The sequence below is a fragment of the Megascapheus bottae genome, chromosome 9, assembly GCF_031878675.1.
Source record: "Megascapheus bottae isolate mThoBot1 chromosome 9, mThoBot2.hap1, whole genome shotgun sequence".
Classification (NCBI taxonomy): Eukaryota; Metazoa; Chordata; class Mammalia; order Rodentia; family Geomyidae; genus Megascapheus; species Megascapheus bottae.
The window spans coordinates 47,685,036-47,706,114 of record NC_143517.1 but is presented as its reverse complement, the minus strand read 5'-3'; the positions used below and the strand labels follow the sequence as shown (position 1 = coordinate 47,706,114).

The 21,079-nt window shown below is 34.0% G+C and overlaps 1 long non-coding RNA gene across 1 annotated transcript; it reads left to right on the top strand.

The window, feature by feature from the left end:
• Positions 1-9,971: 9,971 nt before the first annotated feature.
• LOC150059147 (uncharacterized) lies at positions 9,972-15,532 on the top strand. The gene is made up of 3 exons (XR_016536594.1): positions 9,972-10,043; positions 12,864-13,018; positions 15,491-15,532. It is a non-coding gene; the product is annotated as an uncharacterized LOC150059147 (long non-coding RNA).
• Positions 15,533-21,079: the final 5,547 nt, after the last annotated feature.

Sequence of the window (21,079 nt, the reverse complement as noted above, 5' to 3'; positions counted from 1 at the left end):
GATGAGCTGGTATCTCTCTCTCTCTTATTTCACCTTTCCTTCTTCCTCTCTTCATTTTATTTTTTTTTGCCCATCCTGGGCCTTAACTCAGGGTCTGGCCACTGTCCTTTGGCTTTCTGAAGGCTAGAGCTTTACCACTAGAGCCACAGCACATTTCTGGCTTTTTTCAATATATGTGATACTGAAGAATCGAACCCTGTCTTCATGCATGATAGGCAAGCACTCTAACACTAGGCTAAACTCCCGGCCCCGTCTCTCTTCATTTTTTCTTTCACTCTAACTTCTCATCTTTATTTTCTTTCCTTTTCCTTTCTTTACTCTGGTTCTTTTATGTCATGGTCTAGAATTATCTCTCAGCTTCATAATGAGAAGCTATATTACAAATGAAGTGGTGTTTTATAGAGCTGTAGGTGATAGTGGTAAAAATATTCCATGGTATTTACTAAAAGGAATAAAACAACCTCTGTTGATCAGTGAGAAATCAGTGACATGTTAGTATGACTGAAAGTAGAACAATAAAACCTATTATAATTGGTATAAGAATGAAGGAAGGCTGCAGGAGAGTGATAGAGTGAATTTGATCAAGAGATATTGTCTTGCACATATGGAAATACTATAATGAGTCCCTTGTATAACACATATGTGTGAGTGAAATTTAAAGATAAAAGACAAAAAGGGTAGAATAAAAATACATTGGTCTATGACAGCTAAACTAATCATAGAGGGAAATTAAGTCTTTAAATTCCATATGAAGTTCAAATAGCCGAATTCCTCTGGATTAATTATGAAAGTACCCAGCAAGTATTATGGAAGCACTATGGCAGAACATCTCCTATGGAAGTAATACAGAAGACAAATCCCCCAAATTTCTTGTGCCTCCTGCTTAGAGATCCTTCACACATTATAATAAGCATTCTGGTTTTACCAATTCCCCTCTTTATATTGTCTGCCTAGTATTAGGGAAAATGAATCTCAAAATAATTTAGTAGATAATTTGAGCAACATAAAATTAAATTATGATTCATGACATGTGCAGTTTGCTCTTGCTCCCTACACGATTTTTGGCTCCTGTTAACAATGTATTTTCTGACTTAAAATACATGTAAGAAATTGTTTGACTTTTGAAAGTAGTCTCATTCATTAGAACCATCAAGAAATTCATTCATATAGTCTTCAAGATAATTTAGTTTTGAGAATAATAATAGACTTTCAATAATTTAGTTGTGAAAAAATGTTTACTTTTAGAAAGTATGATTCACGGTGAATTTCTTTTAGAAAAGGAAGTGAATAAATGAAGGAATAACTGAATAAAGAAAAGCTGTAAAATAGTTTTTCAGGTAAAGTTGACTAGAATCTTAAGTGAGGTAAACTTGCAAACAATAATCTATTCAATTGTTCCAAAGAAGTCTACTGAATCCCTTCCATGTGTCTTATAGTATATAGTAAGATGGAAACTTAGCTCTGTCTTTGTGCATTTCCAGTCATAACAATCTGACAATATATAGTTGTACTAGGTTTATAGGAATTGCAGAACTATTTTATAAATAATTACTATTTATAATCTGAGCTATTGTCAAGGTGAAGAATTTGGATACACAAATACTGCTTATATGGGATCACACATATTCTAAAATTCAGGAAGATTCATTTTCTATATGTTAAAATAAAATCTCAACAGAAAGTATACCTTATCGTGTTTTTTTACAATTTTTTATTTTTTGTTGATATATTTTATTGTAATTAATAGAAGGATTACATTATATTTGCCAGATAGAAGGTGTATTACTTCACAAACTTTGATGCCCTTTCTCATGTTTTGGTCCCCATTTCCCTCCCCCCGCCTCTTCCCCTCCCCTTGTTTCCCCCCTCTTCCCTATCCTATTTCAAATAACCAAATAAACATATATACAATATATCAGATAACAAGGTAAAATGTTGTAACAATATGAGATAACCAAGGAATAGCAAAAGAGATGAGAGATAACATAGTACATAAAGGACAATAATCACTCATTATATGGCTTTTGTTTCTATATCCTGGAGGTCCTTTCATTTAGCATCATCCTATATGGCCTCATGAGTCTAGGTTTTGCTCTATTGTAAATCTCTGCTAGGAGAGCAGGGGGGTTTCTACTGATTATGACAAATGAGGGATACCATTGAGCCTATGTTCCTTTGAATCTGGCTTACTTCGCTTAGTATGATTTTTTTCTAAGTCTTTCCATTTCCTTACAAATGAGGGGATGTTGTTCTTTCTGATGGCAGCATAGAATTCCATTCTAAGAAGCAAATGGATCACTCTTTTCAAGTCGGAGAGTGAACTTGTTATACAAACTTCTAAAGTTCTTTGGCATTTCTACTAAATGCACATAGCACATAACACACTACTTCAACCATATAAACATTTCCTCAAAATGTATATGTCTAGTTTTGAATATCAGTCTTTATAACAAATGTTATTTTTTAATATATTCAGAGAACAACAAATTTGAAGGGCCTGGGCTATTGGTTTTAGCAGGAAGGGTTTATTGTTTCTTTTTAATTTTTTTTTAATTTTGTTTTTTTTTCCAATCATGGAGCTTGAACTTGGGGCCTAAGAACTGACCTTGAGCATTCTCAAAACTGGTGTTTTACCACTTGAGCCACAGCACCACTTCTGGCTTTTTCTGTGAATGTTGTACCAAGGAATTGAACCCACAGCTTTGTTCATGCTATGCAAGCACTCCACCACTAGGCTATACTACTGGCCATAAATTTCAGTAACTTTATTACTACGTTGTTTGTAAAATATATTAAAATGCTATTTGATTTTAAATTTATTTTCTTCCAATTTGTTTTTTTTTTTTTTTTTTTTTTGGTGAGTCATGGGGCTTGAACCTGGCCTGGGTGTTGTCCCTAAGGTCTTCAGGTCAAGGCTACCACACTACCCTTGAGCCAAGCCCCACTTCCCATTTTCTAGTGGTTAATTGGAGATTAGAGTCTCAGGTCCTTTTGTGCTTGGCCTGGCTTTGAACCTTGATCCTTATATCTCAGCCTCCAGATTAGCTCATATTATAGTTATGAGCCACTGTGCTCAGCTTCCTTCCAAATTTTTAACTCTCTCAAGAATATAAATGTATTGATGAAGTTCAAGCTTTAGGTTTCAATCAATATTTATTTTCTTTCATTGCTATAAAGTGAAATTAGAATTGTGAATACATTATTATGGTTGACATAAAATATTTGTATTTTATCATTTTAATTACATTAAAAACATTTGATTCATATGTAAAATGTGTGGATATATACATATACACACATGAATTTTTAATTACTTTTATTTATTTACTATTTAGATTGAGGATCAGACTAATACAGAAATTAATTTTTTTAACTGGGAGGTTTTTTTTGTTCACACTTTTTTTAATATATCTTTACTGTAATTAATAGAAGGGTTACATGATATTTGCCAGATAGAAGGTGCATTGATTCACATACATTGATACCCTTTCACATGTCTTGATCCCCATTTCCCTCCAGCCCACCCCCACCCCAATCTTGTTTTCCCCCCTTCCCTATCCAATTTCAAATAACCAAATACAAATATATCCCATATATCAGGTAACAAAGTGAGATACTGTAACAATATGAGATAACCAAGGGACAGCAAAAGAAATGAGAGATAACATAGTACATTAAGGACAACAATCATTCATTATATGGCTTTTGTTTCTATATCCTAGAGGTTCTTTCATTTAGTGTCATACTATATGGCCTATGTATCAAGGTTTTGCTCTATTGCAAATCTCTTCTAGGAGAGCCCAAGGTTTCTACTGATTATGACAAATGAGGGAAACCCTTGAGCCTAAGTTCCTTTGAGTCTGGCTTACTTCACTTACTTTCTTACAGAATAAATTTAACTTTCCCTTCAGTAACCTTAGGACAATCAGTTAATGATTAGGCAATAAAGCTGCAAGCATAATGGTTCAATTGTGATTTACTTGAGAGATGAGAAGTTCAAATATTGTTAATTCTGTGCATGGGTATGTTCTCCCAGTGATTGTGGGTTATTGTCTTATTTAACTGATAAACATTTCCCTTTTAGCAGGCTTCTATGTTTTGAAAAAAACTTTCCTGCCATGTCCACTTGCAGTGAATCTCTCCATAGTGTAGAATAATACTAGAGAGGAACAGAGTCTTCCTTGGGGCTCCGACAGGAGCTAAGCATTTCTAGAATCCTGTTAAATATTGCTCAAGCAAGGCTAATGCCAATGGCAGGCTTTTATTGCAAGCACGCTCTTAATGTTTACTTTTCTTTAAATAAGTCACTTGAGGGCTGGAGTAATTTTCACTCCCTGATTGACCTCTGTTGGACCCTTGTCTGGTATGCATGCTGCTTTGAGAAGCTGACCCTCCAGCAGTCAGTCAGACATTAATCTAGCCAAAGCTCCTTTTTCCACCCCAGAGAAATTCTGAAGCACCTACATGACAGTAGCAGCTTACAGCTGAAGCAGAACTTTAGCTGATGCAAGCATGTTGCTCATACCTGAATTTTACTATACTAACTCTCAGTAAACTATTTATCTCTCCAAGATATAGGGGTAGCAGAAAGGCCATCCAAGGAGAAGACTCATGTAAATAGTGTTCTACTACATCATCTGTTGTGACTGGCATAGACACCAGGTTATGCCCCCTTTCTATCTATATTATCAGATAGTTCTGCTAGCTGTGTTACACAGCTGGAAGACACATTCCTCTGGAATGTGGAACATTACCCTCAATAAAGTCTTCTCTCTTTTTTTGGGTGCTCCATTATTTTCAATTTTCTAGCTTTTTAACATCTGTTTTTATATGATTGTTGGATTGACAAATATTTATAATATATATGGAGTTCAATTTTAATATTTCATAGATTGACATGGTATATTTGGAACCCCTCAACCTTATTCCCATTCCATCCATAATTTCTTTCTTTTCTAACAACGTTTGGTAGGTTACATTATGTTGTGTTCATATAAATGTAAGACATCTTTGATCCTCATCATTTCTCTGTATTGTCTCCCTTTTCCCTCCCCCCTCCCACTGTTCCTCTCCTAGCAATCAACATTTAATATTCATACCCTATTTCTAATACTGGTATCGTCATCCTCCTCTTTCTCCTCCTCCTTCCCTTCCTCTTTCTTCTTCTCCTCTTCCTCCTCCTCCTCCTCCTCCACCTCCTTCTCCTCCTTCTCCTCCTCCTCTTCATCTCTTTCAGTCTATGCTGTAGTAATGAGCAAGATGAGCATGACATTTACTTGATTTGTGACTTTGGTTTATCTCACGCCACATAATGAGCTCCAGCTTCATTAATTTTCCCTGCAAATGGTATAATGTTAGTTTTATGGCTAAGCATGTACATGTGTGTATACACATACATACTCATCAATTATTGGGTACCACAGCTGATCCCTCTGTCTGTATAGAAAAAAAGGGACTAATTTCTGAACAGAAATTAAATAAGCACAGCAACTAAGAGCAAGAATGGTTGAAAGATTTCTTGAAAATCTAAGTTTCTGTACATCAAGAGAAAGAATTACCAAAAATGGGTACATAACTTGGGATTTTTTGTTTCATTTAGTAAAGTCTAAAGATACTTCTAAGCAATCATATACAAGAAAGTCTTTCTTTCCCTACAATAGTGACCTGATTTCACATGTTAATAATTCCAACTTGGGGAAATTCTCCTTTAGAGAATAAAATGGTGGTATGTGACATAAGCCATGTTTAAGATAAGCTATTGAATAAGTTACCTAAAATTTTCCAGTAATGTATATCCATCTTTTCTACAGCTTTAATTCCTGTCTCTTAAGGTGTAAAATTAGTTGATAAAGAAGCATTTTACTTACTATTCTATATACTTTTTTGAAGAATAGATGCTAATAACATTGGTATCTCAAAAATTTTAAGTATTACTCATGGTGAAGATTCTAATTCTCTGAATATAAGAAAGATTTCTTTTAATATGCTAAAAATTATCTCTGTTGAAGGGCTAAATCAAGAAGCCCAAGTCAAACTTCACTGGGTAGATTATATTAAAGTTAATGTTGATTTAAAATGTGGTTTTGCTGGATTCCAAAATGATTTGTATCTTGTGAATCCATTCATGGATGATAATGCTCAACCGAGTGGGCCAATAAAGACTTGAAAAATCACAGTTTGGTGGAATTTATTAGGCAAGGTTTTAACTGATCTCTTATAAAACCATCAATTATGTGACTGGCAAGTTCAGTTCCACAAAAGTTTATTTACCTAAGCAGAAAACTCTTGTGACAGAGTCAGTGATTCTTTCAATTATAAGCAACAAGGCTTATGAATTTTCAGACAAGCTGGGAGTTTGGCCCAGTGGTAGAATACTTGGCTAGCGTGCAGGAAGACCCAGGTTTGTTTGCTTGGTACCACATATATAGAAAAAGCAGAACACAAGTGGTAGAGCAAAAGCCTTGAGAAAGCCCAAGGACTGTGCTCATGCCCTGAGTTCAAGCCCCAGGACTGAGGATAAAAAAATGAAAAGAAATTTTAGCCACATGTGAGATGACAGAATCAAGGTCTCATAGTTTACAGAGTATGTTCTACTATTTCTGTGACCATGTATTTCTTATTACTTATGACAATAGATAATAAATAGACAAACTAAGTACTCAGAGATACCTGTTTGCTTGGAAAATACTCAATGCTTGGTCTTCCTGATAGATTGCTTTCATTCAGTCAGCAAGCCTCTCTGAAACAGGGAGTTTTCCTTTATTATGCTCCAGTTCAGAGTACTTGGTACATAGTAAGGTTCGTGTGATTAAGTTCTCTAATATATAAATATAGTTTTAATTTTCCAATTATCCTCACAAATGAGTATCTAGAAAGCTAATAAAGTTAGGAAGACTAGAAATTTAGAGTGAGTCTAAAGTTTATTTTTATATTAGACTTTTTATTTTGCTTTGTTTTGTTTCTTGGTCGTGAGGCTTGAATTCATGGCCTGAGTGCTGTCAGACTTGAGCTTTTGTGCTCAAGGCGAGCTGTCTACCACCTTGAACCAGAGTTCCACTTCCACTTATTTACTTTTATATACATTTACACTCTACAATAAAGGTAAATGAAATATTCATTAGAAATATATTATATATACATATGAGAAATAGACTGCCATTTTAAAAATGTTATCAATGGCTTATCATTAATGATTTCTTTAAAAGAAATGTCATGACATTGCCATATGGTTTCCTCAGGAATGTAAAAATATAAAAAAGGCAAGAAGAAGTTGGAAAAATCTACATAAAAATCATTCTTTAGCAAGACTAGATTTCTTCATTTCCCTTCTTTTTCTTGAAAAATTTATACCATGATGATATTTAGCATTTTAGACATTGTGGCACTGACATTATTATGAGTGTAGATTACCTAATTGATGTTTTAAATTAGATTTTTATTTTAGGTGAAAGATAGTGCATTTATGCTGTGTGTTCTATCCTAAACAGGGAGAATCCAGAGTTATACTAATAAAATGAGAAAGAAAAAAATGGAAAGAAGAAAATTTGGGACCACGGACTGCAGTCTACTTTATATTCAAAATGGCATTATGTTATCTTAAATTACTGAAAATTTCAGAGAGAATTACATTTTCCAGAATCTTCTTTGTTATCTAAATGAAAGTCTGCACCCTGGACACCCGCCCTCCACTTCAGCTGCAATTATCTTGTTTGTCTCATAGATTGCTGCCTTGTAGAGAAAGTTTTCCCTGAATTCATAAAACAATGTTGGCATTCTTTTTGATGCCTATTAATCTTGTATAATTATATTCTATTCTCCTGCCATCCAATTTATCTGCATGAAGCAGGACACATTTGTTTAGTTGCAAACATAAGAACATTATTCCAAAACAACATTCGATTAGTTGCTTTTCATTGGTAATTTAAATTTAAGATAGGTAAAATAGATGTCACTATGAGGTGTAATTATTAGTTTTCATTAAGTCTGCATATTTTACTGCATATAACAGCCTCTGGGCACTACTGGGTACAATATTTTATCAATATATAACAAAAGACTACTTTATATGATTTGAATTAACATTTAATGAATAGGAAAATGTTTGTGCAGACAGAAGACATAAAGTACAATATATTGAAAGGATGAAATAGTTAAACATTATTTCCAAATAAATATGAGATGGATTATATAGTTTAAAACTTTGGAAACATTTTCCAGGACAAACCTTTTTATCAATAAGAACAGGAAAAACATGCATAATTAATTTCCTCAAGTAAAATATTTTAATATTTCTCTCTGAAACATTTTATGTGACTGCTATTAAATTATAATGTATATGTATTTTTAATGTCTGAAATTTTATGAACGCATAATTTTAAATATACGTGGAAGAGGATATCAGTGAAAGAAAAATTGAAAGAACAAGTCAGCTTCTAGTTACAAACACAGTATTACAAGAAGGATACTTTATTAGAATGTTAACATAGACAAGATCTTCAGAACTGAAATTGAGCTCTGTATCATACCGTTACCTCACTAAAGACTCCTTTAGAAGGTCATATGGGATGAAGAAAGCATGCTATCAGAAAGTGGGCTTCATTAGTGTTTGCGTTACAATAAACATGAGACTCTGGTCTTGCAATTCATTGCTGCATTATTATTAATCTTAGCCTCATTTTTCATTTCTACTGTGTGTCATCTAATTCTCGGATGAATTGGTTTCTTCATTTTGTGTTCTAATTAACTCTTTTTTTTTTTTGCCAGCCTGGGCCTTGAAGTCAGGGCTGAGCATGGTCCTTTGGCTTTCTTCAAAGTTAGCACTCCACCACTGGAGCCACAGCACCACTTCCTGTTTTTTTTCGATGTATGTGGTACAAGGAACTGAACCTAGGTTTCCATGCATCATAGGCAAGAACTAACACTAGGCCAAACTCCTGGCCCCTTTAGTCAACTCTTGAAAAAGTATCATGTGTAATGTAGGAGCAAAAATGATTTTTAAGAGAATGAGTGCAAGGCTTATGTTTACTGAAACATAAACATTTTTCACATGCCACTTCATTAGCAATCCATGCAAAAGCCTGCATCTAATAGCTTATACAAGCAATAGAAATGAGCTCATTCTTTTCTGTGGAGCTCTCGACAGATGATGGAAAAAAATCTATGGCCTTGTTTAAGTTTCCAGAGGTGATCTTTCCCCTGTATATAATAAATTATAAGTTATTCTGAATCTCAGATCTTTTGAGTACAGCCTGAAATCGTAGCCATGTACCATACATGAGTGACATTCTACTTTCAATTTGAGTCATGGCAAATCAGGCACTCCAATGACTATTGAAGGTAAAGTAGAAAGCATGCTTTCAAGGATTTCATCATAGCAATCAAGTAAATTAGCAATGGATGTATTAATTTCTTTAAAAGGTGAATACTACTAAATTTGATTATTTGGCACAATTATGTGTTGACCCTTTAAAAATATTCTACTCATGTGCTTATAAAAACTCAGAGCCTCCATTTAGTGGTAGAGGCTACTGAAGATTTAGTCCCAAGTATTTCCTTAATTTCTTTTACAAATTTACTCAAAGGAGAAGCTAGGTAGTTGAGATCTTATATTTATGAATATATTGTCTCCGGGTGAAATGCTGCCATGTCCTTCTCAGGGTTCCCTTAGTGTACAGGCCTGCTGCTTCCTTCAGGTCATCAGAGAGAAAGGGCTCCTTTAGTGTGTGTGACCGGCATTAATATTTCTTCATTTTCCTTCTTGGTCCCTTCAGACACTTCCTCGGAACTATCTCTGCTAGCCTGCGTGCTGCTGCCTCTACACAGAGGGGTAATTCTCAAGCACGGAAATCTTCTACGAATACTCTTCTTACCCTTTTATATGCTTTCTTAAAATAAGCTCAAATAAAAGTAGCGTTTTCATTAAAACCAACAGAAAGCCAAGAATTAATGTAATGTACCCAAATTTGTCTTTTAGGAAGAACTATCACTTATTCTATCATCAATTTAATTCAAGAAAGCCTTTCAGCTTCATGAAATAGGTGAAGGTAAGATAAGCCATATTTTAATCATGAAACACTAGGTCATATTTGTTTTTAATATAATAATAATTTAATTAAGCCCATGAATATTTAATAAGTGCAAGCAATTATAAAGGTATAATGACTCTGCAAACTACTATGCGGAAGAGATTGCCAGATGACAGCAAACAGAATGATCTCTCTTAACACCTGACCTGAAACAAGTCAGGTAAAGACGTTAGTTTGATGCAAGTGACTAAGCCACGTCCTTATAGACACAGTGAGTTAATCGAGTGTTTGAAGATGGAGTTTATTACAAGCAACAAAACAAGCACAAGGACTGAAAGTTCTGGTTTATTTAAGGGTCATAACACATTATGTGTAGAATGAAGAGAGAGAAAAGGGCCAGGAAATTGTGGCTAGAAAATTAAGGTTCCTTTCATATATATATATATATGGCAATGTATCAGTGCGGTATAATCTTACATGTATCTTTTAGTTTTACTTATTGCTTTAATTATTGTATTTTTCTACATATACTCATATACCAAAGTTAGAACTGTGAGAATTTTAAAGAGAACATACAGTAACTACGAAAGTTAATTATAATGCCTTTTAAGTGGAATTTTGCTGTGGTTTGATAAAAGTTCCATTTATTTATGTTTATTTTATTTGATCCCTAATATCTGTTCCCAAGCTGACTTTATATACTAAATTACTTTTACCTGTTGAGATCATGTTGAACTATAATTTTGTGGTCAATCTTAAGTTTGTTTATTCAAGAGGAGAATGAATGTGTGTTTTAGGTATGTGTTTGCTTGTAGCTTAATATATAACCCCTTTTAACAAATATGTTTAATTTAGTATTTGGAAAAACCGAAGAGGCTTCTATACAGAAGTAATTATTGGAGCTGGCACCCGTGGCTAATTTCTGTAATCCTAGTTACTCAGGAGGCTGAGATCTGAGGACGGTGGTTCAAAGCCAGCCTGAGAGGTAAAGTCCATGACACTCTTATCTCAAACTAACTGCTAGAAAACTGGAGTGTTGCTGTGGCTCAAGTGGGAGAGCACTAACCTTGAGATGAAGTATTCAAGGACATTGACCAGGCCCAGAGTTTAAGTCCCATGACAGCCAAAAAAAAAAAAAAAGTAATTGTTGGAAAGTTTTATAATTACTTTTAGTGAAGTTTTAAAAAGTAAAGAATATACGAAAAAGACTACTTTTTGTGATAAGGACTGTTTTGAGTCAAATTTTGTGGCAGAAACAATTATAAGAGTAATGCACCTTCTATTTGGTGAATATAATGTAACCCTTCTATTAATTGCAATAAAATATATGAAAAAATAATTATAAGTAGTATTTAATCATTCACAATCATACTCACTACAAAATGTGAGGATTTTTATAAGCAAATATAATCAAAATATCTTTTAAATAAGAAACTGAAGAAAAATCTGCTTATTTAAAATAGCTGAAAATATCAAACCTTAATAATGTATATGACAATAGACTATGCTAAATTAAAAGCAAAAATTCATGAATGTTTGAGATACATGTTTTTCTTTGTCATGTATAAGACTGGTCCATGCAAACTGCTGATATATTTCCCCTTTTTCCAGTAGTAGAATCTATCTATTATGAGAGGGCAGATAAATGTAAATGAGTAGTAGAAAGACTGCTAATGCTTCTGCATATTTATCCCTTGCTCTTCCCCCCTTATTAACACCTTCCTTTTACCTTCTGTCTGAGCACAGAAAGGAACTAAAAGTGGTGACAAGGAGGTGGTCCTTTTTATTTTTTTATTATTTTTAAGATATTTTTATTGTAATTAATAAAAGGGTTACATGGTATTTGCCAGATAGAAGGTGCATTAATTCACATATATTGATACCCTTTCACATGTCTTTGTACCCATTACCCTCCCCCCACCCACCACCCACTCCCAGTATTGGTTTTCCCCCCTTCCCTATCAAGTTTCAGATAACCAAATACAAATAAATTCAATATATCAGATAACAAAGTGAGATACTGTAACAATATGAGATACCCAAGGGACAGCAAAGGAGATGAGGGATAACATAGTACATTAAGGACAACAAGCATTCATTATATGGCTTTTGTTTCAATATCCTAGAGGTCCTTTCAATTAGCTTCATACTATATGGCCTTATGTATCAAGGTTTTGCTCTATTGCAGATCTCTGCTAGTAGAGCCCAAGGTTTCTACTGATTATGACCAAAGACTTAAGGAGAGTCTTCTCTGAACAAGAAACAAAAATGGCCTATAGACACATGAAGAAATGCTCAATATCTCTGCTCATAAAAGAAATGCAAATCAAAACAACTCTAAGATTCCACCTCACTCCAGTTAGAATGGCCAGGATCAGGAAAACGAATAATAACAGATGCTGGAGGGGATGTGGCCAGGAGGGATCACTACTACACTGTTGGTGGGAGTGCAAACTCCTTCAACCACTATGGAAAGCAGTATGGCAGTGCCTCAAAAGGCTAAACATAGAACTCCCCTATGACCCAGCAATTCCACTACTTGGCATTTACCCAACCACCCAGAATCTAGGGCATACTAAATCCACTAGCACAACAATGTTCATTGCAGCATTATTCACCATAGCAAAGATATGGAACCAACCTAGATGTCCCTCAGTTGATGAGTGGATCAACAAGATGTGGTATTTGTACACAATGGAATTCTATGCTGCTGTCAGAAAGAATGACATTGCCCCATTTGTTAGGAAATGGAAAGACTTAGAAAAAATCATATTAAGTGAAGTAAGCCAGACTCAAAGGAACTTAGGCTCAATGGTTTCCCTCATTTGTCATAATCAGGAGGTGGTCCTTTCTAAAGAGACTTGCTGTCTGCCTGAACCTCTTCGGCCATTCCATCCTCACACAAGAAGCCAAAGAGCAAGTGCTACTCATACTCATTCTACACCCTGTAACTTGGATATGACTAAACTAATAAAAACAGCTTCTCTCACCACGTAAGTCAAAAGTATGTAAAAATTTGAAAGACAGCTTTGTAAATGTAGTTTTATATTCATGGTTTATAATGCTCTATGAAGTCCACAGTAATAGAAATATCATAATTATATGCAAGGCTGTCATCTAAAGGAAAAATAAACCTTTTACACACTCTTCTTAAATTCCATTTCCAGCAGATCCATGGTCTCTGTTACCTCAATGGCCAAATGAAATTAAGCATGTTGACATTTGTTCTGTGCCCTTAGAAAATAAAAATAGGAAGAAAACAGAAAAACAAACTTACAGAAACCATCCAGGATGATACAGTGACTTGAATTTTTTTTCACTGATTCTACATAGTCTCCTAATACTACTTTTCCATCTCGTCTTCAACTAGTCAATAACAAAATTACTAAATTGCTTGACTTGTTTTATATCATATGTGACACTGGTGATTGTATAAATTGTATGGCTAATTCAATGATTTAATGACTAAAATGATCACTCTTCTACCTTCTTTTGAAGTATAATGATATCTTCCTAGTATAAAAGAAAATTATGTTAGAAAAGACCTATTATTTAACTCTGAGAGCAAAGAAAAGAATTGTTTTGATGATACTTTGAGTATCAATTTTTCTCAAATGATTTTTTTTGCCAGTCCTGGACTTGAGCTCAGGGTCTGAGCACTGTCCTTGGACTTTCTTAAGGCTAGAGCTCTAATACTTGAGGCTCAGCACCATTTCTGTTTTTTTGTTTTTTTTTCTGTGTATGTGGTACTGAGGAATTGAACCTAGATCTTCATGCATGCTAAGTAAGCACTCTACCACTAGGCCACAGTCCCGGCCCCTCAAATAATTTTTTTTATCATATTCAATGCTTAAAAATAGGAAGATAATGAAATCTAGAAACACACTTAAGTCTTTCCCTACATAAAGAACAGGTATCTGTGCCCATCCTGTGCACTGCCTTGCCTCTAGTTGGTTCGGATTAACTTCAGGGGCCTATTCTCCCATAATATAAATAACAAAATGAATAAATGGACGCAACTGTCATAGAAACCAAATAAGACATACAAGGCCTCCCATCAGATAATATCACATGATGTCATTCAGAGCTTGATAAGAATCAGAATGAAAATGTTTCTGTAAGGGTTAACCATTTCCAGAACTTCAATAATCACAGTTATTTTTTGTATAGATTCTAGGACCCTCATTCCTGGCTGTCTCATTTACTTTTCAGGAAAATTCATTCTTTTTTCTTTTCTTTCTTTTCTCTTCTTTCTTTTTTTTCTTTTCTTCTTTCTTCCTTCCTTCCTTCCTTGCATTCATTTTTTTCCTGACTACTGTGTAAGTGAAGCCTGGTTTCTAGTTACCCTAGTAGTTCAATCACTACAGTGGTTTGAAGTTTCTGTACAACCTGCACATAAGGATCTGTATTATTTTTCTCCAACGTTCTATAATATGTGATTTCTGCACTATGCATTTAGGGTTGTGAAGACAAATATCTCTTTTATTCAAACATGTTAAGCCAAGAACTCAAATAAATTAGAGAATGAAAAGGTTACCATTTCATTAATATCAGGTTTAAAAATTTTCAAGAGAAAAAAAATTGAACAATCTATTATGATATCAGTTGTATCAATCAAAACAAAACTTATACGATAAATATTTAATTGGCTTCTGTTTTTGGTTCCACATAGATAAAACTTTGTCATGTTAATGTATGTATTAAAACTTCTTGGGAAAAAGTCATTAGATTTTATTAGGAATATTTTTATTATTAACTTTTGGATTTTTTTTCTAATGGATTCACATACTGTGGTGAAATACGTGTTTGAATAAAATAATTTGCCTCCTGTGATGAGTCTCATTTCTAATCAGGTAATATTCTGAATAGAAGAGGGATTTCTGCCAGTAGATGGTGACCAACAGCAACCCACTGTACACATTCTGAGTGCCAAGCCTGCACTACTGTGTGAGAAAAATGTGTCTTTTTCTCAACTGGATAACTGAGCATGTTATGTCTTTGTCAGCCACATTTATACCCTTGCTATGGTAATCAGGTGTCCTTACTAGAAGTACTAGATTGTTTATGAGCACTAGATTTGATGAGCACAGGTGCCATTCATACCGTGAAGAGCAGTTACACAGTTAGAAATCTCAGGCTTTGAGCCATATGATGTCAGTCAGACCTCTAGCTAGACATTGAGTCATTCAAGCAATGGTTCAATGAACCATGTAAGTAAGCATAATACAAGCTAACAAACTAACAAGATCTCAGAATTCAGAGTTCAGTTTCCAGTGAATAATCCTTTTTAAATATTGCTGTACACTAGGAACAAGAGAAGATACCTATTAAGATTTATGTCTAGAATTCTTCCCAGTTTTGCCTATGTGTCTCATCATTATGCTGGTTCTGTATTTTACTTTTACTATACTATAGCTAGAGAAGTAGAGCACTTGTATTGAGTTTTCTGTGCTTTCCTTTATTAGTAATTTATTGACCTGAAAGAAGTTTGTGGACCCCAAATCTGCAGTTGTGTGCAGTACACATTTCCTGGATCCCCTCTGAACTTATGGTTCATGTCTAAATTGGGGTGGTCTTCTGGAGGACTGCACATTGTTTATTTGGAAAAGAACTCATTGCAATAAGAAATCTACTAAGGTTGTTTCCTAAGTAAAGTATGTTCTGAATTATAAAGACTGCATTAGGCTTAAGGCTTCAGGGGCTTATGTCTAGGTATATGGGCTGAATAAAATTTGAGTATTCTGACTACAACCTATCTGTAAAACAGATTTTCTTTAGTTTGTACCTTGACTTACACACTTGCCTCTTTCTATTTCCTTTTTTTGCCTGTCCTTCCATGAATAAATACTATATCTTATTTAATGCTCTAATTTAAAATCTGAAACCTTGAGATGGCACCTAGAAATTCCTTTGAAGATTAGTTAATTGATGTGTGTAAAATGTTAGCTAACTATTTGCATGAACAGAATGTTCTGATGGATGTTCAATCAGCAGACATCTTTGGGTCAATGTTTTTTTTTATGTAATTCTAGCTTGCAACTGAAAACTCAAGTCAATAGTTAGGCATTGTGACTCACGTCTGTATTCTCGGGGAATAGATCTTGAAGACTCTGACTGAAGGCCTGACTAAGCAAGGAGCTAGTGCATCTCCATCTCAAACAACAAGCTTGATGTGGTGATACACGTTTATCACAGATATATGGGATGTATATATAGGACAACTGTATGGCCCCATGCTAATCCGAACCAAAAAAAGACACTAACTGAAAAATAATATTAAAAAAATGAATGGAGATATGCCTCAAGGATTATATTGCTTGTCTAGCAAGTTTACAGACTCCATTTTGATTCTAGTGCTGTCAGTAAAGGAAAGACAATAGGAAGAGAGGGATGGTGGGAGGGAGGGAAGGAGGAAGAAGGAAAGAATAATATCTTTTTTCTTACACAAATGCTGATGTTAAAACTGAATCTATAATGTTTTCTATTAGTTAATAAAAACACATAGAGTTAAATAGTATGATATTTCATTCCATGAAGCAATTATTGACAATATATGTGGATTCCTAAAACAGATGGTGGCCAAACCCAACAAACCATTCACTAAGTGGGCAAGAGAACTAAAGAGAGACTTATCAAAATAAGAGATTAAAATGGCAGAAAAGCATATGAGAAAATGTTCATCATCCATGGTCATAAAGGAAATGCAAATAAAAACAACCTTAAGATACCACCTTACCCCAACAAGAATGGCCAAGATTTTGAACTCAGACAATGACAGGTGCTGGTGGGGTTGTGGAGAAAAAGGAACCCTACTGCACTGCTGGTGAGATTGTAAACTGGTTCAGCCACTCTGGAAAGCAGTATGGAGGTTTCTTAAAGAACTGAAAATTGACCTTCCCTACGATCCTGCCATACCAATTCTGAGCATCTACCCTGAACATCATAACCCAAGATATGATAAGGACACCTGCTGAGCTATCTCTGCACTACTCACAATATCCAGGCAATGGAACAATGGAAACAATCCACATGCCCTACTGCAGATGAATGGATACAGAAAATTATATATATATATATATATATATATATATATATATATATATACCCACAACGGAATTCTACATAGCCAATGGACAAGATAAAATAATCCCATTTGCAGGAAGTAGATGAATCTAGAGCGAATTGTGTTGAGTGAGACAAGTCAAGACCAAAGGAACAAAAGGCACATGGGATCTTTAATATGTGGCTATTAGATCCAAACAGTACAAGAGTGACGACTCAATGTTTGCATACCCAATGCTATGGACATGGTATTGGAAATATAAACACAACTACATAGACATAAAAACCTATGATTCTATAGACATAATGTTTTATTACATAAATTAATATATATCTATGATATACAAATCCTTAGCCTAATTTTGATTATGTTCTAAAAGCTAAGTTCCAGTGATTTTATATAGAGATTCCCTTCTTGAATACTTGTTTGTTACACATGTCATTTGTCATATGATGTAAAAATCAATGTTAATAAATTCTTTAATAAAAAAGAGATGGTAGCCTAGATAACATATCCTATTGTTTTAGACACTAAAATAATGAGTGCTATACAATTTCTCACAATTAATTGTTTCTTTGTATACATTAATTAGGAGTCCATTTTATTCTAAAGGTCAAATTAGTTTTAATCGACTAATGTCTTCCATATCTTCTAAGTTGAGTCAAATTGTGTGATATCATCTTATAAACACAGTGTGTGTATCTCTTCCCATTTATTGTTCACACAGGCAAGTAATATTTTTGGAGATGTCCTTTTAACTGTCAATGATTTTGAGTACAGCAATTTTGTTTGAAAATGGAAAATACATTTTAAAGATTGTAGTTCATGCTATTAATATAATTAATTTAAGGTTCTAGAAAATTATGAAAGGTGAAAACTGGAAAGACTTCATTAAAATGTCTACATTTATTTCAGTTTCACTTGCTACTATGAGCATTTTCAACTTAAAATATAAACATTTTTAAAAGTGGAGGAAAACATATTACCGGATTATTTACATTTATTCTTAATTCTACTTTGTAAAAGTATTTGAGCCATTGCTAAAACATGATTTTATTTTGTTTTCACCACAATCAGGAAAATTTTTTATGTTTACATCTTACCAGAGTCATGAATCATATAATAATAACAGAAATTTAACTTAATATATTAACCCAATTTTTAATCGAATCTATTTTCCATTTTGTTTTTGTTGAGCTATACTCAAGACTTCTGCCTTTTAGGATAACCATAATTTAAACATTTCAAATAAAAATAATAATGCAGATGATTTTGTTTTTATTTTTCTGACTTCCATAGTTATATGAGAAATGGAATCACTGTATTGGAAAAAGCCAAAAATAACAACCATGAATATTTTCAAAATAAATCCTTACAATTCAGTATTTGAGGTATACAAAAAATCTTGGTAGGATATACATTGCTTACTGCTGGATTGACTGAACATGAATTATTTCTGAGCTCATATAGGTATTTATTTTTGTTCAAGTTTTCTTTTTAAAGACAGATTTTTATGTTTTAAATAACTACAACAAATTGCCAACAAAATATAATCAACAGGAATAACATAATACTGACATCCAGTGGCCATTTAGGCTAATTGCAAAGAGATATTATTTGCAGATAATTCAAAGTTGAGGGTTATTTAAAAGATTTATAATGATTATTTAATTTGACTTATCGATGTAAGGAAATAATTTCCTTACTGATCGTAACAATAAATAGATATGAGTCTACAGTTTTACTGCTATTACATCTTTCTATAAGAACTTCCATATTATTAATAAATCACAGGAAGATAAACAAATACAAAATCTAAAGCATCTGATCCAAATATCCCCACTGGCTTTTACAAACATATCTGAATAATTTCCCAACTTCCACTTTTAATTAATAATATTATAGTTAAATTTTGTATTTTTAATTTTTCTTGAAGGACATTCTCAGAAGTTGCTTTATTTTATTTTATTTTTTTTTTTTTTTTTGCCAGTCCTGGGCTTGAGCTCAGGGCTTGAGCACTGTCCTTGGACTTTCTCAAGGCTAGAGCTCTACCACTTGAGCCTCAGCACCATTTCCGGCTTTTTTCTATGTACGTGGTACGGTGGAATCGAACCCGGGTCTTCGTGCATGCTAGGCAAGCACTTTAACCACTAGGCCAAACTCCAGGCCCCAGAAGTTGCTTTAATAAGTAGATATTAGGTATCTGTCTATTTTAGGTATCTTGGGAGAAATATTTTCACAAAATTCAGGGCAGGAAAACACTCATCAGATAATGAGAATCAAAACACAATGAAAGATAACAGAGGAATGATTGAGAGCTTTTCATGTCAATTGAATTACACAAAACATGTGGAAACGAAATTTATTTTATTTTATTTCATATTTTTGTGTCTGTTATTGGGGCTTGAACTCATGGCCTCATGGTTTTGGCTTTTGAACACATAGCTGATGGTCTACCACCTGAACCACACATCAAGTTCTGACTTTCTTTCCCAATTGCTTAATTAGAAATAAAAATCTGAGAGCTGTCTGTCGAGGTTGGCTTCAAAACATAAATTTCATGTCTGAGTCTCTAGGACTACAGGTATGAGCCACGGGGCTTGGCCATTACCTTTTTTAAATGTATTATTTATTTTTTCATTATGCTTATTCCCACCCACAATCTGTTGATAAGGTTAACAAACCCTACATTTTTTTCCATTTGTGCTTGAGGCACACGTACTTTACCCAGGACATAGTGGATCATCGTGTTAACAAATAAAATCAACACCTAATTAAATCAACACTAATTATCACATGCAAATTAGCTGCCATTGCTGGTTAGCCGAAAAATTATGATCACTGAAGTTATTTGTGGATCCAAACAGTAAGATCTGCTGGCATCATGTCTATGGTGCCAGCAGATCATTTCTATGTCAAGTAGAGCTTGAAAGAGAAAAAAACCAAGGTCAGTTAATGCTATGGTTCACTAATGAAATGATTGAATTGACAAAATCGAACAAGCAACATCAGTGGACAGCAGTAACCTGCAAGTTGTTCTTACTGTGTGCCCAGGTGGTGAGAAAATAGACATCAGAACATGGAATCAATAATCCTTTACCTCTATTTCTTTTTCTTCCTTGGTTAATCTGTCAATATTTGCATTTGTTTTTAACTTTTTAATTCAGAGATGCAACAATGTTTATTCTAATGTTCCTAAAATTATGGTTTTGATTTAGCTTTTCTTTTAGTCAGTCATAGGGCTTAAACTCTGGGTCTGGGCACTGTCCCTGAGCACTTTAGCTCAAGGCTCTACCACTTGAGCCACAGTGTCTCTTCTTATTTTTTGGTGGTTTTGGAGATAAGAGTCTCATGGATTTTCATACCTGGCTGGCTTTGAACTGGTATCCTCAGATTTCAGCCCTTAAAACATAGGATTATAGGCATGAGCCGCTGGCACAGAGCTCTGTTTTTCATCATTACATTATAAATTAACATTTACTTCACATAAACACTGAATGCTATCAAATCTCTCAGATGTGTGTGACTCTCTTAGAAATTATGAGAACACTTCTGAACATATTTTTCCTTTCAAATTTCCTTGATCCTTAAAAGGCATTTTAAACAGAGTTAAATTCACAGAGAGCTAGAAATAATCATAGCTTTCACTGAAATGAAGTACATGTCTGTCACTGATGTTTAGCCACATTTCTGTGCACAGAGAGGAAGACTCCGAAGTTGGTAGTTAGAACAATATAATAAAACAATTCAAATTCCATATGACGTGGTAGAAGAGTGACCTGTGATAAGTCATCTTAGACTAGAACCTCCAACACACAAAACAGCACCTACAGCTATCCAAACTTCACCTAGGTCTGAAATAAAATGCACTGAAAAACATATACTAAAAATTCATAAGTACAAACATATCAGCTGATATCAAATGCTCTACTCATTTCAATACATCTATACTTGAATATGACTATAGGTATTTTATTTATTTCTTAGTATC